Source organism: Rattus norvegicus, chromosome 19, assembly GCF_036323735.1.
Source record: "Rattus norvegicus strain BN/NHsdMcwi chromosome 19, GRCr8, whole genome shotgun sequence".
NCBI lineage: Eukaryota > Metazoa > Chordata > Mammalia > Rodentia > Muridae > Rattus > Rattus norvegicus.
Window position 1 is genome coordinate 11,089,275 of NC_086037.1, and position 20,175 is coordinate 11,109,449.

At 50.5% G+C, this 20,175-nt stretch overlaps 1 protein-coding gene across 3 annotated transcripts in view; it reads right to left on the reverse strand.

Moving 5' to 3' along the window:
* Positions 1–20,175, reverse strand: part of Gnao1 (G protein subunit alpha o1) — a 157,650-nt gene that overhangs the window by 48,487 nt on the left and 88,988 nt on the right. The window lies entirely within an intron of this gene.

Below are 20,175 nucleotides of genomic sequence, written 5' to 3' on the forward strand. Positions count from 1 at the left end.
TGGTATCTGAGGTAAGAGGTCACAAGTTTGGGACACAGTGGAGCATAGAGGGAGGTGAGTTGTACCTGAGCCACCTTGGGCTTTGTCCTTAGTGCCACTAGCTGAGGGTTAAAAGGTGTCGTGGGCAGATGTTTCTTCTTCCAGGGGTACTAGGACTTTAACCAGAGCTCCAGAACCCTACGGGCTGAGAAAAGACAAAGGGCTCTATTTACGTAGGGACTTTCATGGGCAGAAGTTTTGAGTTTCTTAGATGATGCACATCACTTCCAGAAAATTGAGGGTCGCCCCTTCTATTCCTAGGGGAGGAAATGGTACCCCAGAGCCAACTCAAGACACCAGTGTGGAGCTCCAGTCTGCTCTGACCACAGGCCAGTTCCATATCCAGAAATGGCTGAAATAGCTAGGTGTACTGCTAGGGACAGGGTGGCTCCCCAGCCCCACCCACCTGCGCCTTGCTGTTGGCTCTCAGCAGAGCCACTGGCTGAGGGCCAGCGTGGCAGGTTCTTGGGCCAAGGAACCATCTGGTAGGAGGCACCCTCTGAAGCCACGCTCTGTGGCCTCGGCATCTGCCCATGCTTTTGTGTAGGGTGGGAAGCAGCCAGAGCCCAGCCACACTGCTGCAGACGAGGAGGGGACCAGTGAGCGGCTTTTGTACCCCTGTTCACGCAGGCAGGCGTCCTTGAACACAGCCTTGTTGTGGGCACTAGAGCTTGCCTCTGCATGGGAAATAAACACTGTTCCCTTCAAATCTGAAGGACTTTGTTTAGCTGAGCTCAATTCCGGAGACTGTTACCCTGGCAACGAATCTTTGGGGGATTTGCATCTCATGCATCACAACGGAGGAAGAGCCTTTCAGCAAGTAAGGAGGGCACAAAGACCACAACACAAAACCGTTCCCCTATCCCGGGAACACTGCAACAAAACAAAAAACCAGAATCGAGAACAAAAATCTCCCACAGCCTATTTGGCCCGGGCTGGCAATTAGCCAGAGAGGAATTCAAACTTAATCAAACTTTCATGTCTCCTTGTCAAGCTCAGGAAATCAGTAATTGGCTTTATAATTGAATTTTCTGATCACGTATGGAAGGACTGGACCCTGCCAAAGGCAAAGGAGTGGCCTGTCCCCAGTAAGGACAGCCAGCGAGGCCCAATGAAGACTCTAGAAGGTAGGCAGAAGGACCTTCTGGCTGGCTAAGATGAGAGCCTGGTATTTATACTCAGAGGTGAGACCATTCACAGCCAAGCCTTGCCCTTGCAAAGTGGTCTCCCCTGAACACCTACCCAGGAGCCCCGACTTTCCAGTTTAGAAAGGCAGCTGTTGGTAACTGCAGCAGCAACACACAGGGTAGACAGTAGGGAAGTGGAGGCAGGGGGATCATGCTGGTCACAAGGAGAGGAAGTCTGGGTCCTCAGGGGAAGAGGCTGGCTCAGGAGCCTTTCGGGACCAGGAAGTGGGATGGATGTAGAAGCGAGGCCAAGGTTTCACTTACACAAGGGAAGGAAGCTGGTGCTTTCTCTATCCTGAGGGAGACAGACAGACAGACGGAGCTCAGGGTGTGCAGCCTGGAGTACTGATAGCCTTAGCGACAGGGTATCACCAGCCATCTCAGCTCTGCCGTACTGTGTTAGGTGCTGGATACCATCTCATGTCACCTTCACAGCAGCCCAGAGAGGCCGGTGACTAACATCCCCATTTTAGACTTCATAAAAATAAGGCTCAGAGGGCAGAGGCGATGTCCTGAGAGCTGGGGTGTGGACTGTCTGTGACACTCCTTGACCAGCAGATACTCCCCACAACACTCAAAAGCAGGGAGGGGGTGGAGGAGAAGTGTGACAGTTGGCAATTCAGCATTTAACAACTTAATGTATTCAAAAACATTTTCTTTCCTAAAGGCAATCTATAGTCTGTATATAGTTGACAAAGAAATGGCTGAGAAGATAGCTCAGTCAGTCAAGCGGCCTGTGGCTGAGACTGGGGACTTGATTTTGAGCCTGAGATCCACACAGTAGAAGGAGAGACCTGACCCCTGCAAGTGCCCTCTGCCCCCCACGTCAGTGCACCATGGCACTACTGCCCCCAGATAATTATTAAATGTTAAACATCCTTGTATAATTCATTAATAAAACTCTCACAATGGTGGGAAAAGTCAAAACGGATACCTTACAACAGAACGACCAAAAGGCACATTAAAAGGTGTTAAATTTCTCAAGTCATCAGGGAATAGAAAAACAAAATGAAAGAGAATTAACAATCCAAATGCCAGTGGGAGTCTCTCAGATGGAGCCTTATACATTTCTGGTGTAGCCATTCTGGAAAAGGTTTTCGGTATATTATATGACTGCCATGCTCTGTCCTATGACCCAGCAATCCATTCCTACGTAGGTATCAGGACAAATGAAAGCAGAGAGCCGCATAAAAACTTGCACAAGAGTGTTCCAGCGGCATGGGAAGCGTGAGGCTCAGAGACAGGCGGGGCACTCCTAGAGTGGCTTCCTAAATTACTGCCAGCCAGAGGAGCAGGAGGACCGTGGCTGACGTGGCCAGGGAAGTAGCTTTTCTTTGCTCATTGATAAGCTGGTAGTAACAACACCTTTCATAGGATCGCTGGCACAATTAAATGATGCAATACAGTGTTCTCTAATAATCCAAGTATCTACCCGGCACAGAACACATGGTCCATGCCAGGTTCTACTGTCTATCATGTGACACACTTGTCCTGTGGTGGGAGCACGTGCTACAGAGAAGGAAGCACACACTGGGACTACACATTGTACATGCTGGTCTTGCATTTCAGCCTTTTAAGCCCATACAATGTCCCCCAACTTGCCACTCATGTACCACTTTAATTCACACATATCTGTATAGCCTAGAAATTAATCTCATATTAGTATATGTGAACTTTTATGTTGGATATGTTGGTGATTTATTTAAAAAAATAGCAAAAGTTTAAAAGGCTGACCCATTTACCACTGAAACTGTAACTCACCAGTATATATGCCAGGCCAGAAAGCTGCTGTTACCACTGGGAGATGTTTGTCTGTTAGCACACAGACAAGAAGGAAGGCTCCAGGCTACCCGTGTGGCACACCCTGCCCAGGATCAGCACTTTTAGAACTGGCTATGCTCAGCCACAGCAATGGCTGACAAGGTGAGTCAGCTTCACTTCTAGTCACACAAAGGGTGAAGCTCTCGGAGTCATCCAGGCTAAGTACCGACTGCGAGCCAAGAGAACGGGACTCTAACTATACCGGAGGCAGTTCTTCCGTGAGTTAGCTGCAATTTGGTTAAAATACAACACCAGAGAGACCTGCCTACTGATAAGAGCGTGCTGTCTTTTTTTCCTTGGGGGACAACTGGCCATTTCCCAGGCTCCTCTGAAAAGTGTGACCTCGAGACTAAGTTTTGGCCAAAGGAATGTCTCCTGGTTTAGACACATGCCTTGTAACCTTCCCTGTCTGCTGGCCCATGTCAGGAGTCCCACAGAGGGGCAGCAAAGCCACTACCCACAGAGGTGCTGGCTAAACAGTGTCCTCCCACCATTGAGTGTCCACACTTTCACACTGGACGGCCATGGCGGGAGGGGAGAGAATTTACTTTTATATCAAGACCAGGGCTTAAATCTAGGAAAAAAGAGATCCAGTCCTCAGAGGGATCCCCACAGGGCCATGTGACAGGTAAAATCTCCCATAATCCCAACTTTCCACGCATCTCACCTCTTCTCAGGCCCAGGTCTGGGAGGACTGGACTTATCTGGATGTCCAAGACTCCTGACACCAATGCCTGCAGCGGAGCCAGTCAGCTGGAGGTTGCTTCTGGAGAAAGGAGCACCTGAGGTGCATCTAGAGCTGTCGTCTGAGAGGACAGGTCAGATCAGAGACTGCAGGAGGCGGCTCTTTCCTGAGCTGAACTGGAACAGGAGCAGGAGGGATCTGCTAATTGTGCAGAATGGGTTGGAGAAGTGGACACAGATGAGGGGAAGCAGCTTAAAAATAACTGCAGACCGCTCCCCTCCTAATTCTAATTAGAGTCATGTGGCCTGTGTCTGTTCCACAGACAATGTTCTCTCTCTAACACACACACACACACACACACACACACACACACACACACACACACACACACTCGCGGGGGGGGGGAGAGAGAGAGAGAGAGAGAGAGAGAGAGAGAGAGAGAGAGAGAGATCCTGAAGGAAATAGCTCCCAGATATTTGAGTGTAGGGAACCAGGAAAAAGCTTCCAAAGGAGGTGACTGCAGAGCCAGGGTTCATGGCTGGAAGGTTAAGAGGAGGCAGCACAGACAAAAGCCCCAAGGCCAAGGCCTAAGTCTCAGAAGAACCTGTGAGGAACTGCAGAGGGGATGGATGCTGGATATACAATTTGCAGTTCATTTTGGCTGCTGTATGGAACATATTCCAGCCTTTGGACTGGGTTCTGGGGAGGCAGTGGGAGTCTGGGGTCCTGGCCTGAGCAGAGATATCTGGTGGCATCATCTCATTTCCATCCGAAGAGCTCCACGTGCCCTAATGGTGCCACAGAACACTTGTCCATGTGCTTGGCATCGGAGGTGTGGGCTGATCAATAAGCTATATGCAAATTGCTTGTGACATTGCCCTCCCCCAGTTGCCCAAAGGCTCCCTGGTCTTGGCACTCTCCATTCTGAGCCTGCTTCACAAGTTCGCCATCTTATTCATCAAGCAGAGTCCCTGAAAACCACCTCCCGCTCTCATACCCAGGGGCTGTGTCTGATTGGAGTGCAACTGGCAGCCGGGATGGCCCTTCTCGTCTGCCTGCATCCCCAAGGCACGGCTGCCCTTGACGAAAAGACAGTGACGGCAACGTCGATGTGTTCTGTTGCCTGTCTTGGTGGCTCTAACCCATGGGTCAGACTTAAGTACAGAAAGGTAGAAGACAAATCTGGAAGTCTTGGGCATGCTCTAAGCTGGTGATTGAGAGTGAATAGAGGCTCTGGAATGGCTCCGGGAACTTGGCCTTTTGTAAAAGAAATTTATGAATGTCTGCCTTCATAAACTATAGGGAAATGCAGAAAGAGGCCAGCCAGTCCTGTCAGGGAGGCATCTTCCCACAGGTCAAAGAGACTGCAGAGTCAGTACCCTGATCAGACAAATGTGGGTGTTACCTGGGAAGCTTTGACTTCATTTCTTAAAGATTTATTTATTTTATGCATGTGAGTACACTGTCGCTGTCTTCAGACACACCAGAAGAGGGCACTGGATCCCATCACAGATGTTATGAGCCACCATGTGGTTGCTGGGAAATGAACTCAGGACCTCTGGAAGAGCAGTCAGTGCTCTTAACCCCTGAGCCACCTCTCCAGCCCACAACTTCATTTCTTATGCAAATCCTTCCCTCAACCATCTCTGGCTGTTGCTACCTCTCTCCTCAGAAGCCAGGCGTTGAGTTCTGTAGAGGAGGACCTTCGCATCTTGTGCGCCTGTGCTCTAGCACTTAGTAAACCTGCTGCGTTCTTTCCTCATCTGGTTGTTGGTTTATGTCATTCGCTAAATGGTCAAATCCCCAGAGGAAAAGCATTGAGTCTCAGCTTCCTTACAGTAGCCACATGAGTCCCCCCAGCCTCCCTTGGGCAAGGACCACACCTTTCCTACAGGCCCTTCTCTGGTACCACAGTGCTACACACACTGGGTGTTCAAAGGGCTCCCTTCCCGGTGGCCGCCCTGTCAGGAGTACCTGCTCGTTCCCTGGGAGAAAGTCTTCAGTTTACCATGTGCCCTGCATTTGGAGCTTGGGGTTTCTTTCCCTTTTGGATACAAAGGCAGAGCCTTAGACTTAGCTGGCACCTAAACTCAGCCATGAGTTCTGCTGGGAGAATTGATAGAACTTTTAGGACTTCTTTCTGTCCCTGCTGTGGGAGTAGGTGAAGAAGGGGGGCAAAACCTTAGATCTGGTTCCTGAGTTTTTAACATAAAAACGCCAGAGGGTACAGGGTGAGGACACGTACGTCTTTAGTTGAACAGATTGGGGTGGGGCGGGGAAGGGATGGGGAACAGAGCTGGGCCTTGGGGTCAGTGTACTTCTTGTCGTTTGAGCTCAGGCTTGGCATACGTCTAGGCCAGGATGAACAACACCAGACCAGAGCCCAGGGTCTTCTCTTCTGAGTATTTTGAGGTCCCAGGCATCCTGTGCTCCTGACAAACACCAGCAGGTCCCAGGGAGACCTGGCATGTCAGTGCATGCCTGCAATTCCAGACGTGGGAGGCTAAGGCAGAAGGACTTTTAAGTTTGAGGTGATCAAAGTGTACACTATGAAACCTTATCTTTAAAAAAGAAGAAAAGAAGAAAAAAAAAATCACATCTAGGGGACACTACAATTTATACTGGTGCTCTCACCACCAGGGTTGGTGGTTTAAGAGATAGGGTTTGTTTTCCAATTCCTTCCCAACTCCCTAGCAAACACATATATCCTACTTATCTTTAAGAAACCAGGCACCATACAGAGGCCAGGCTTGGCTCTTCTCCAATAGCTTGGAGGCTTCTGGGCCTAGGGATCCTGGTTCCAAGGACATGCTCAGGTTCATGGTCCTTGCATGGCCATGATGGAGACACTAGGGCAGTCTTGTTCCTTTCACCCAGGCTGGCAGAACTCTAGGAATGGAGGTGGGATGAAGGGTTATTGCTCTATGGGCATCCTGGCCTCATCTGTCAGAGGCTAGGCAGACCATGGCTGGTGCTGTGACAGTGGCTGAGGATGGCTGTTTCCTCATTTCCGTGTTTGATGATTCTTGGCTGTGAGGGGCACAGTCTAGTGCCTGGGCTAAGACTGTGGCTGCTCAGGTGGGGATGGATTACCTCCTCACTGATGGTGAGCCGTATGCCTGGGTTTAGCTGCTGACTAGTATTTCTAAACCACAGACTTGTGACAGGACCATAAACAAGCGACTGGCATATTGCTTGTTTATGGTCCTGTCAACAAGCATACTACTCTTACAGAGGCAAAAGAGAGGGCGTGAATGAATTAATATATGGAAAATGCTAGAAACAAGGCCAGGTACGTGGGTGTTCAGTTCCCTTTTGCTATTCCTTGGGGCAAGCAAAGTGCAAGGGAGGCCCTAAGTCTTACATAGTTTCCAACCATGCTGAAGGGTGATGGCAGGAGAGATTATGGCTGAACCTGGGCTTCTTAACCATAGGCTGATCAGTTCACTACAGCTTATGCTGTGGGACAAAGGAAACAAAGATAAGTGGCTGCCAGTGACCCTGGAGGGGGCTTGGAGATGCCAATGCCATAGAGCAGGCATCACAGGAGTGTGGGAGGTTCTTGCTCCCCATTAGAGCTGGGGAGAGGCTCAAAGGCAGGAAAGTCTCTGGTTTTCATCCCAGCTCTGCTGTCACCTGACATTACTAATCTGAGTGAATCTCTTTACATTGTGCCTCTGACATGTCCTTATGTGAAAGGAGGGACCTGGCTACAAGAGTTATTCAAAACACAAGGTGTGGGAAACATGGTGTCGTACATCAACAGGCCTCCTTGCTATGGAATTCTGTGTGCTTACCACAGGGAATGTATGCTGTGGTCTCCACAGACAGATGCAGTTTCTGTCCTCTGACTGGCTCCATGAGAGGTGAGACAATAGGAAGTCTGCCTCAGCCAGGCCACAGACTCACAGCAGCATGCTGTTCTTGATTCTCCAATGGGGCTGCCACAGACAGCGGGGGTGGGGTGGGGTCGGGGTTGCCCATCAAGGCAGGAGCTTCGCTGAAGCTCACTTGAGCAGGCGGGAGAAGTGCTGAGTCTGAGGTGAGCAGTTAAGGACAGGCTCTTGGGAAAAGCCACTGAGGTACTAGTTAGCCAAAGCAAGGCCCTTGCCCTGCCAGGAGGCTGCCCTTCAGTGGCCAATGAGGGAAAAGAACCTGACATTGTTGGCCAGGAGAGATTCAAGGGTCTTGGATTAAAGTCTGAAGCAAACATCTGAGACCTTACCCAACAGGAAGACCTGCCACTTTGCCACATACTAAGTCATCTCTCTACAACACTGCTTGTCCCTGGGTCTTCCCTTAACACAGATGCCACATGGCCTACTCTTTGGATTCTGTACTCCCTGGCCTAGCATGCAAGGCCTTCTACAGGCTAGTGCCCCTCTTCCTGGGAGGAGGACACAATGTATGACCTGTTCCCTATCCTCACTGACGGGTGGTCCATGCCATCCTGCCAGAGACATACTGATATTATTGACATTTTACTAATAAAGTAACAGGTCTAGGGTAACCTTTGCCTGGGGTCAAAGCTAATAAATGGGGAGCCTCATGCACCCTTGGCCCTGTCTGGCGGCAAAGGCTCGGCTCCGTGGTTCTCCATGAGAAGATACCCTATGGTGACCTCGGTGCTAGGTTCTGTTACGCCTGGACTTGGTCCCAGGAGGGAAGTGTCAAGGAGAACATCATCAGGTCCACAAACATGGACAGAAAAGAGACTGAACACCCTGGCAAGAGCCTTGGCCTACAGGTTCACTGTTCCCAGACAGACACCTTGGTCTCAGAGAGCCACCTTTCTATTCCTTAGGCAGTTGTCATCAGGGGAACCAGCTGGTTTGGGCTCTGTGTGGCAGGTGGGGGTTGCTGTGGGAAGTGCAGCAGGAAGCAGCGAGGAAGACAGAAAGCAGGAAAAGCATCAGGACCCACAGAGCTGGAAGAGAGACTGAGTTCAGCACTGAGCTATTTTAGGTCTGCCCTGGGGATCTCAGGCCAGAGATCTTGGGGGAGGGGAATTTGTCTGTGCAAATGATCCTGGTCCACATGTCCTCAGGAATCCATGGTTGCTTCTGGGCTGCGGAGGAAGGGAAGAGAAGAGCCCAGCCTGCTAGCACATTAGCTCAGTGACACAGCTTGCTGTGTGGGCCAAGGGGCTGTGGGCACCTTTGCCACTGTGGCATTTGCTCGAGCTTTTTTCTTGAAAGAACTGACTTTTAGTTATTTACCACAGATATGTGATCTTTCCTGATTTACAGAGGAGGGGACTGAGGCCAGGGGTGGGGCTGAGTCAAGTAGGCACTGAGGAGAGGAGGCAGCAGCATTTTGGCTGCAAAACCTGGAAGTGGTTTCTCCTGAGATGCCCAGGGCACGGAAGGCAGGGCCAGGGGCAGAAGGGTCTCCATCTGCTCCCAAAAAGACATATTCAGGGTTCAGTACCCCTTTCCAGGTTATATCATGGGGAACCAGAAGGGGTACTGGGTCAGGCAGACAATGACTGACCCAGAGCAAGGCCATTCTCTTTCTGGCATGATAGCGACCCTCTCCATCCCAGGATGCTACTGTTCAACTGCTCTGCTCATTCTTCCCTGGACACAGCGAGCCTCCAGTGGACATAGTGAGCCTTCCCTGGACACAGTGAGCCTCCAGTGGGCACAGTGAGCCTCCAGTGGACACAGTGAGCCTCCAATGGGCACAGTAAGCCTCCAGTGGACACAGTGAGCCTCCAATGGGCACAGCGAGCCTCCAGTGGACACAGTGAGCCTCCAATGGGCACAGCGAGCCTCCAGTGGACACAGTGAGCCTCCAATGGGCACAGTGAGCCTTCCCTGGACACAGAGAGTCTCCAATGGACACAGTGAGCCTCCAATGGACACAATGAGCCTCCAATGGACACAGTGAGCCTCCAATGGACACAATGAGCCTCCAATGGACACAGTGAGCCTTCCCTGGACACAGTGAGCCTCCAGTGGACACAGTGAGCCTCCAATGGACACAGCGAGCCTCCAATGGACACAGTGAACCTCCAATGGACACAGTGAGCCTTCCCTGGACACAGTGAGCCTTCCCTGGACACAGTGAGCCTCCAATGGACACAGAGAGCCTCCAATGGACACAGAGAGCCTCCAATGGACACAGTGAGCCTCCAATGGACACAGTGAGCCTCCAATGGACACAGTGAGCCTCCAATGGACACAGTGAACCTCCAGTGGACACAGTGAGCCTCCAATGGACACAGTGAGCCTTCCCTGGACACAGTGAGCCTCCAATGGACACAGTGAGCCTCCAATGGACACAGAGAGCCTCCAATGGACACAGTGAACCTTCAGTGGACACAGTGAGCCTCCAATGGACACAGTGAGCCTTCCCTGGACACAGTGAGCCTTCCCTGGACACAGTGAGCCTCCAATGGACACAGAGAGCCTCCAGTGGACACAGTGAGCCTCCAATGGACACAGTGAGCATCCCCTGGACACAGTGAGCCTCCAATGGACACAGTGAGCCTCCAATGGACACAGAGAGCCTCCAATGGACACGGTGAGCCTCCAATGGACACAGTGAGCCTCCAATGGACACAGTGAACCTCCAGTGGACACAGAGAGCCTCTAAAGCAAGCCATGCTTACTCCTGCTTTCAGCCTGTAGTGGCTGAGCCAGGAACAAAGCCACTGCCCTCCATGCCTAGGACTCTCTGTTCTTCTTCCTCTGGACTCTTGGGTACCACTGACACTGATTCCCGGCTTTGATAGCCTCTACACATGCTGTTCCACTTCCCCAAACACTCTTCCCCATTCCTTCTCACGCCTCTCACTTCACGGTCGCTAGCTCCTCCTTCTTCTTATCAGATACTTTGTTCTCTGCAGAGATCAGGGAAGGCACCATTCAGTTCCTTAAAACCATGGTGTGTGCTTCTGCTTAGCAGCTGGGCTTGGGGACAGAGGCCTGTTTGCTCTTGGTTCTCCACAGTGTGCATATAGTCCTGCTGGCACATAGCAGGGCGTAGCAAACTCATGAATGAATGAATGAATGAATGAATGAATGAATGAATAGGAAATAACACTCCTGGAAATAAAACAGCTGTTGTTTCAGGAGTGTTTGCTTTGGACCAGGCCCTATCAGGGCTAGGATGCCCGACAGGGTGACTAACCCACTGTTCCCCATGTGGTGGTCATGCAGCCTTGCTTGTCACCCTTCTCCTTTCTGAGTCTCCTTCCCTCCCTGTGTCCATCTCTTTGGGCTTCTCTCCCAGGCCTTTCTGGGTCTGGTTTGGAAGAAGGACCCTGTGCTCCTCCTTGCAAGGTGGAGAAGAGGCACACGCCTAGGCTATTTCCTGGCTCTCCCTCTTTAACCGTGGTAGGTCAGTGGCTCTTGGATACTGTCCTTCTGTCTCTGGTTCTGAGCAACTGTGACACTCGGGGTTTTGGACCTGGCTCATCATGGAATATGGGGGTGGCGAGGTGGGGGCACCAGGGTAACAATAGGCCTTTCTGGAGCTCTTAGGGGGAGCTGGTATTGTGTGTAGCCATTGACGTGTTAACTCATTTTAGCCAGGGCCATCCTGTGCTAGGTGCCATTATTCCTTCTGCTTCTGGAACGAGAAGCTCAGCTATGTGGTAAGCTTTCAGTACCAAGGGAGCAAGTGGCAGGCAGGGCCAGGACTCCCAGCCATGTTACCTGATTTGGAAGTCTGGCTCTAGCCCTGCTGGATGACCTTACCACTCCCAGGAGCTCTAAAATAAAGCTCATCTTGGTGGCACCAGCTGGCTCAGACAGGTTGGGAAAGACCCCAGTCCCTTGCTAACTGCCCATCTCCCCCCTTTATTTCCACCCTTCTCACTGCCCCTTCATTAGCCCCCGTGGGACGGAAGGTGTGGCCAGCGGAATGGGAGGTGGGCTGACTGTCCATGTACTCTGTCACTTGGGCCCCTGGCCGTCCACCATGGGAACAGGAGTCTAGTGTAAGTTATCATGTACAGACTAGAATCTTGGCTGGCCTTCCATCACCGCGTGGATCCCTCTCCACACAGAGGTACAGCTATCAGGGCCAAAGTCAAGAGAAGACTCAAGGTGGCTTATTATGGCTTCCTCAGCATCCACTTCTGCTTTGTCTCTTATTGTCTTGGTTTTCCTATGAGAAATTCACTCATCCTAGGAACCCCCCAGCCAATCAGAATCCTATCCCTTGGTCACAGTGGTTGATTCATCACTGGGGCTCATTACTAATTGGCCAATGAGATGGTAGAGACCCAGGTCTTGTGGAGAACTCAGGGGAGAGATGGCACTTGTGTCCTGGCTTAGGACAACTGCTGCAGCCGGCTTCCTGACTGGTGGGGAACACTGTCGAGGGCTGGTGACCTACAGTCAGAGAGGATCCAGGGGAATCAAGGGTCCCTGCAGCACCACTCCTGGACCTAATCACTGGCCAGCTAACTGTCGTTCTTGTTTTATTCTTGTGGTTCTGAGAACCAAACCCAGGGCTTTGTGGCTGTGAGGGAAGCTATCTACCACGGTGCTGCATCCCAGCTCTCCAGAGGACTGCTTTTTATTTTAATAGCCCAGTTTGATTGCACTGTCAATCATGTGCAAACAGAGCATCCTAACTCACCACGAGAGGTTTCCGGGAGTAGATGCAGACCGTGGCTGGCTCCCAGCAGACAAAGCAGAGGGGGAGATGTTGAGGAACCAGGGGTAGGAGAACACAAACAGCTGTGGGTGTGAGTTGTGGGAGGTGAGGTGCACACTGCTTCTCCCTTCAAGGATGGATGCTGTTGCCTTGGATCTATGCTTTCCTGGACGGCATAACTGGGAGGAGGCGAAATACTTAGGAAGCATGGCCTTATGGGTAGCCCTTGCATTACTGGAGACAGCCTAGCCCCTTCTTTGTCCTCCATAAAGAGTTATTATCTTATGCGTCTCGGTGTTTTGCCTGCATGTATGTATATTTGTATACTACGTTTCCTGTTTCTTGCAGGCCAGAAGGGGGCATTGGCTTCCCTGGGACTGGAGTTACAGAAGATTGTGAGTCAACATGTAGGCATTAGGAACTGGACCCAAATCTCCTGAAAGAGCAGCAAATGCTCTTAACCACTGAGCCATCTCCCCAGCCCCGAGTCCCCTTTTAAGCTAGGGTCTCACAGCTGTCTTGGAACTCAAAGAGATCGCCTTGCCTCCTGGGTGTTGGAGTTAGAAGCGTGCCACCACACCCAGACTTTTGGTTCCTCTTGTTTCCCAACTCAGGATATAAATTTCCTTTTTGTATTTCTCACCTTTACCGTTTCTCACATGCACCGGCAGACTAAAGCTCTGTGACTATCTGATCTTGGTTTGGACGCTCTAAATCTATGAGCCAAAATAAACTCTTTTTCTTGAAAATTAATTTCATCAGGTATTTCACTGGAGTGACAGAAAGCTACGTATACAATCCTACCTTGTGCGAAACATTGCAAAGCCCTTACATATACTTAATGGGGTTTCCGCACTAGGTTAGGTGGGACAGATACCCCTGGGGCTATCTATCGTCAGGAACCTCTGATTATGGCCTCATCCACATGATTCTGCAACCTCGAGGAAACGCAGTGCATTTCATTCCCTGGGATTCATCAACAATTCAAAATGTGCCCTATGGCTCCTTAACAGGCTCCTGTGTGTCCAGGAAGGACCAGCCCATTTACAAAGGAGCATGGACCAATAGGGGCAAAGACCAAATAAAGCTTGAGCTATAGCCCCAGACAGACTTCTTGGGGTGAACTGTTACAATGTTCACCACACGCTCCAGCCTGTGACCCACTCTAAGATCATGTGGCCAGTCTGACCACTGTTAGTCAATTATTGGTAAATCCTATGCTTACTCTGTAGGGAACATAACCTTATTCCATTCCATTTGGGGTGGGGTCTCAAGAATTTGCAGTAAAAATACATCAAATGTTACGACCTCATTTTTCAAGTTCATAATTTCATAATATCCCAGGAACTTCTAAATATGGCCTTGGCTGGGCAGGATCTCTCTGCAGGTCACAACATCTTCTAAGGCAGTGGGATCTTTTGGAAGCTTGCCAACTTAAAGTCAATTCTGAGCCCAAAGGAGGTACCCTGGGTACTCCCTTGCAAAGACAAGGTCCTCCTGTGGCAATGTTAGGGGGAATGGGATCTCTCAGACACTGGAGGGGCACTCAGCTGGCCTGATGATTGGAATTTTGATTCTCATTCTTGTAAACTACTTCTCATAAACCATCAGATGAGACTAAATGGGGCTGGGTGGAGTAGAGGGGTGTGAAAATGAGGCAGGGAGAGAGCAGGAGGAGGGGGGCAGGCAGGCATTATGGCTTGTGGTTGGTTCTTATTTACTGTTGGTCAAAGCTTCACTTTTTCTTCTTGTTAAAAAATATGCCTGCCTACAGTCACCTAGAGATTTACAGTGGCCCAGCCTTGACCAGTCATCCCCTCTGCATGCCATGGCACAGAAGCCAGGCATGGCAAGCTAAGAGACTGGACACTGGCTGGGGGCTTGGCAGTAACCAGGGAACCCAGTGTGTTGGAGAAGGGTGAGACGAGGGTACCAGGCCTGTGCTGTGGGCAGTTTGGGCACCAGGATTTACCTGCCACACAGATGTTTCTTTGCCTATGATGCCTCGTGGGACAACATTCTAGCTTCTGAGGTGATGTGGGAAAGCAAAGGCAGGAAACGAAGAGACCTGGACTCACCTCTGTCAGCAGCCTGATGATCCACTATCTTTCCTGACCTTTGGGTGCCGTTTCCCTGCTGTCTTAGCACATCTAGGTCTTGTTTTTATTTAATCCCTGGTTTGCCTGGGCACCTGCTGGCTGCTACCTTTCCTCCTTTGTGTGAAATCTAGGAGCAATTTACTCAAGAGAAGGGGCTGCCATTGCAGCTGAGGTCTCTTGCATTTCGGCAACAAGGGCAAGTCTTCCCTCTGCTGCCTGCTCAGCGACTTGGAGAGCAGGTCCACCCCAGCCTGCTACTTGGGCAAAGGCTCATGGCAGGAAGGAAGAGGACGTCTGTGTTAACTGTATTTTTATTTTTGCCCCCAGGAGTTTAGTTTAAATCTTCAGAATGTTGTACGACCACTCAGCTTGGACTCCTACAGGAATGTCTTTTGCCTCTGATCCTGTCCCTCAATCCTCAAGTACACAGACAGACTCCAGGGTCAAAGTGCCTTCCCGTCAAGTGTTCTCAACACCTGGCTTGTGGGACAGGGAATTCGGCAACATTTTATCAAGTTCAGAAAACTACAGGTCAGACACAAGACTTTTCTTTTTAGCCCCAGGTCTTATATTTGTTGCTGGGAAGGATCATCCACTGGGCACTTTCTCACCACTGTTTTCTCACTAACTGGCATAAGACGTAGACTTATCCCCACCCGCTCCCTGCTTCTTCCCATGTCTCTCTCTGTGATAGACGGCCAACACTGGTCAGGGCAATGGAAACACCAACATCTGTGATAGACTAGACGGCCAACACTGACCAGGGCAATGGAAACACCAACAGAAAAGGTACACCTCCCATCTATGCCACTGCTTGGTCATGTTGTCCTCTTCCTGGACTGGCTGTCCCCACTACAGCCTAATCTACATTGGAAATCATGACCCTAACATCCCCTAATTTTCTGGAGCACCTACTACGTGCTGATCTGAGATCAGCAGTAGGCTTAAGCAGATCTTATACACACTGAGTCCCCTAATCTACAGACAATCCCACGACTCGGTGTCTACAGTCTTCATTACCATCGCCCAGTGTGTTACTGAGAGACAGGAGGCTTCTTTCTGCTTTCTCCCCGCAGGAAGTAGAGTTGGGATTTGGTTAGGGTAGCATTCCAGAGACCCTGCCCCACCATGCTTCCCATGACCGCACCATGTACTGCCGTGTCTGTCTCTGTTCTAACCCACCACTGCATGAATGCCCAGTTAGAAGAACAAACGGAGAAACCCATAAAGCCACTCCAGCCTTCACTTGGCCGGTGAGGGAACCAAGAAGGCATGAAAAGCAGCCTTCGCTGTTGACTTCCTGGACCCACGGTCTGGCTGTGGAGCTATGGAAAGCAGAGGGTTGGAGGTAGCTGTGAGTACAGCCGAGAGAGACAAGAGGCCAGAAGGCACTGCTATTCCTTACAGTGGTTTTTCCCTATAGGGGAGATTGGGAGCCGGCCCTAAGCAGTGGATGCCTCCCTCAAAAGAGGAGCTCAGGGCCTGACCCGGCCATATAATGTGTGGAGCAGGCTGATCCGGCTGCACGAGTCCTGGGCATGAGCAGGGCAGGATCTCACCTGCAAACAAGATCGGGCTCCTATCTTTGTATCCATCCCTGATGACTCACGCACTGTTCTCCGAGTACATACTAAGTATTTGTGAATGAGGGAAAATGAGGTCTTAAGTGGGCTGAGAAGCTGGAAGGAACTGCACGTGTGTGCAGGACCCCTCTGGTCTGGTCACGGCTGCCACATGTTTTATTAAGCAAGTCTCTTCTGTTTGGGACGGATGGCATATTTAGTCACATGTGTAAAAGGGAGTCCCAGGAGGCGATAGTCTTGGGTGGAAGAGTTTCAAACTGTTAATCTGAGCAGGACAGGCTGTGGTCTGGGCTGGCAGTGCCTCAGGGTCTGGTCTGTGCAGGTATCCCTGCTTCCTCTTGGCCCTCAGTTTGGGGTGAGTACGGGGTCTTTATCTGTTTCTTCTCACAGCCTCTCCTCAGATCTGACAACTCGTGCGTGATCTTGGCTGCAGGGAACTCTGCAGAGCCAGCAGACAGCATCTGTAGTTTTATCTGCTGCAGGATTTGTGCAGAGCACGGAGGAATGGGCTCTGCCGTCTCCAGGTTAAAGAAGTGCAGTCTGAGTTCTACTGAACGACTTAAAACCTCAACACTTTTCTCACCCAGAGGGGATCCAACGACGGGCTGGACATAGGCCTGAACTCTGAGTCTGCCTCCCGCAAGAGCCGCCATTGCTCTGGAGTAGGGGTGAGGCACTGGTGGAGCAAACATGTCCTGACAGCGATTCCAGCCACCACTGAGCCTCAGTCCTGATTAGGTCACTGACCTCGAGTAGCAAATCCCAAGTCGGGCGCCTCCATTTGTGACCAAGAGAACCTGAGACATGGCCTTACCTAGTCCTCACTAGACTTTCGTGAGGATAGTTCCTCACTATTTTTTAATCAATAAAATTAATAATTTTAAACAAATAACGAAAAGAATAGCTGCGCTGAAGCTTTTCTGAGCTTGGCAGGCGCTATCTATGCACAGATGTAGGGTCTCCTCCACTCCTGTGGCGGTCAGTGGAGCTGGCTTAGGGTTGCACAGATCAAACTGTGGGAGTTGGAGGGGTCAAGAAGCCTTTCCAGGCCAGGCTGGTGCTACAGCTGACATCTGAATCCAAAACCCATTATTTCTAGGGTCAGGCATTAAGTTAGATGTGTATTCTGTTCTTGGGTAATACAATTATGGAAAACCAACACATGTGCAGATATTGTTTAAAGAAGAAAATGACATCATGTCCACTCATTCATGACATTTCTTTGTTCCCGAACCGGTAGAGGGGGCAGGACCTCTCCCCCATCACCAGAGTCACAGACAATGCCCCACCACAAAAGTCAGATGAACAAGAAAACAGAATGGATTCAACCAAATAAGTGGCAGAGGAGTGTTCAGAAGCGAAGGCTAAGACGTGTGGTGTGGGAGGTGTATCTCTTTACGTCTGGGCACAATGCACAGCTGTGTAGAAACTGGACTGGACAAAGGGCGTGGTCTGGCGTACGAGTGACTGAGGGGCAAACTTGGCACTGCGTGTTTGGGTTCTTTTACCACTGAAGCGAAGGTTACAGGGCCTATCAGACTACACTATCAGACATGGTACTTTAGAGACTTTAATTGTAAGGATCCCTCACACAGCAAGAGAAGCTTATGGCCAGCCTTGGGGAAGAGGTTCTGGCCTCTCTGACTAGTAGAGAGCTAGAGAGGCGGACAGAGACCTCACCCTGGAGGCTCTTGCTTTGTCTTTTCTTTCAGCTTCTGTTGTCTGCATTTGTACTCCTTTCTATTGCCCGTACACAAAACACATGCTTTATATCTGTTTACATGTGTGTGCATGCATGGGGCAAAATTTACTAACGTGAGATCAGTCAGTCAAAATGAGCCTTCAAACTCCATCACTGTCCCGTCTCCCTGTCCTTTCTTCCACAGCTGGCTCAGGGCAGAGCAGGGCTGAGCTGGAGAAAAGAGAGCTGGGAAATCTCAACTGGAAAGTTGAAGACAATTTGTACCAGAGAGATGGGTGGAGGGGGGAGGTAGGGGAAAAGGAATAGGGGGAGGTGGGGGAACACTGAGAACGTGAAGATATGGAGCAAGGGAGATAGATGGTAGAGAGGGAGGCCTTACGACCAGACAGAGGGTAGAAGGAAGCCGAGGGAGGGAATCCAAACAGAGAAAGGCAAAGGCAGCCTGAGGATGGGGTAGAGAAGATGGCCACTGGTGCTGGGGACGTGGAGTGAATTCAAGGAAATGGGTTAGACAGACATCAGGAAGACAAGAAAGAAAGCAGGAGAAAGGCAGTGGGTGTTGTCTTTTTGGTTCCCCTTCCAAATTCTTTTACGGATTAAAAAAAAAAAATGGATAGGACTTTGCTGCGTTGCCCTGGGTAGTCTCAGATTATTGTGTGCCTGCTTCAGTTTCCCAAGTGCTAGGATTGTGTACCAGTCCTGGCTTAGGAGCTCTTTCGCCTGGCTGCCCTGAGCCTGTGTGTTTACGTGAGCCTTTGCTGTGGACTGTAGTCTTGTTAGGTAAGCATGCCTCTCTGTACACATCCATGTTTTATACAGAAGGACCCTGGGCACATCACTCTGATGCTTTCTGCCTCTCTCTCTCTCTCTCTCTCTCCCTCTCTCTCTCTCTCTCTCTCTCTCTCCCCCTCCTCCCTTCCCACTAATAAAATGATAGCAGTAGCAATCACTGCTAGGTGGTTGTTAGGCTAACATTAAACAGTATTCCTTGAATAACAAGGCACATCATTTAACACAGATCCCAGAAGATAAAATGCAGAAGCCTCTGCTATCCTGGAGCCAACAATTCCCGGAGCTCCTGTGCTTTGAGTCCGCCCCTGTCCTTGCTGATCACTGTGTGGAAGCTCTTGGTTCTGAAAGCAGACTACCCAGCAGCCTTTTCTCTCTGCCTCCGGCTGAGTCGCTGCTCCATGTTGGTCACCCGAGTGCTTGGTTCTCAGTCTTTATTTTCACCCAGTGTCAAGGCCACCCAGGCCACCCAGGCCACCCAGGCCACCCAGGCCATCCGTTCCCCTTGTCACTACACCTCGTGCACCTTTCATTTTAGACTGCTCACCTGACCCCAGGTCTCATGCGTATTCTGTTGCCACAGCTTTCAGACACAATTCCCTCTTTGGCAGCTCCTTGATGATGTCACCCTATGCCTGCCATCCTCGTGTCTGCCATCCCACTACACCCCTCTTTCTAGCACAGTCTATCAATGTTTGCTTCCTACCAGCAGGATGAAACCATACTCACTGGCTAGCGTCCAGAGCTCACCAAATCTGGCTTACCTGTACTTCCAACTCTCTCACCCTTGCCTACCCTACGCTCTAACCACCTTCCTCCCTCTGCCAGCCAAATCTCCGTTGGTCATTATTAGCTACTTCCTGAACTCAGGGCTGATTGGCTGCTTCATCCTCACCTCCCTCCGCGGTCACCTTTCAAACCATACCTAGGTATCAGGCACTGTAGTCTTTCCTAAGAAGCCTCCTTTGACTATCTCAAGAAAATGGGGTCACCTAGACAGGGAAAAATGAGGCAGACTTCAAAGTAGCCAGAGGTTAAGGTATAGCTGTACTATAGCAGGACATCATATTACCCTCAAGGTGAAGAAACAAGACCACTCCAGACCGCTGGGGTAACATGGCAGATCAAGAGGACTTAGTGGTCTTTGCCTCATTTTATTGGCATCTCCATAATATCAGCCTGGTAAGCTTGCCTGTTTGTACTATGCAGGTGACACCATGTCACATATGGAGGACATATAAGGACAGAAAACAGGAGAAACCTGACTGGAAAAAATCCCATCCTATCCTCTGCCCCTGCCCCATGCCATTCAACTCAGGAATAATCTTCCCCTCCATTATTCATCGTAAGACGCCAGCGCGATCTCTCGAGAATCCTGATTCACACCTGGAGTACGTGCCTCTGCCCTGTAGTGAAGTGTTCTCCCTGCTGCTCACTGGGTTCGCCCGTCTCTGAATTCTTGCTCTGCCAGTGCTGGGAGTCTGGGTCTCAGTCAGGCCCCTCTACTTTTGCAGCCTACCCAGCTTTGACCACATGTAACAGAAGTCACGCTCAAGAGCTTGCTCATCCCGTCTCCCCCAAGAAGACGGCCAGCTCCTCAAAGCCTTTGAACCGATTCAACGCTTCCCTAAGGCTACACACCGGCACTGTACACACT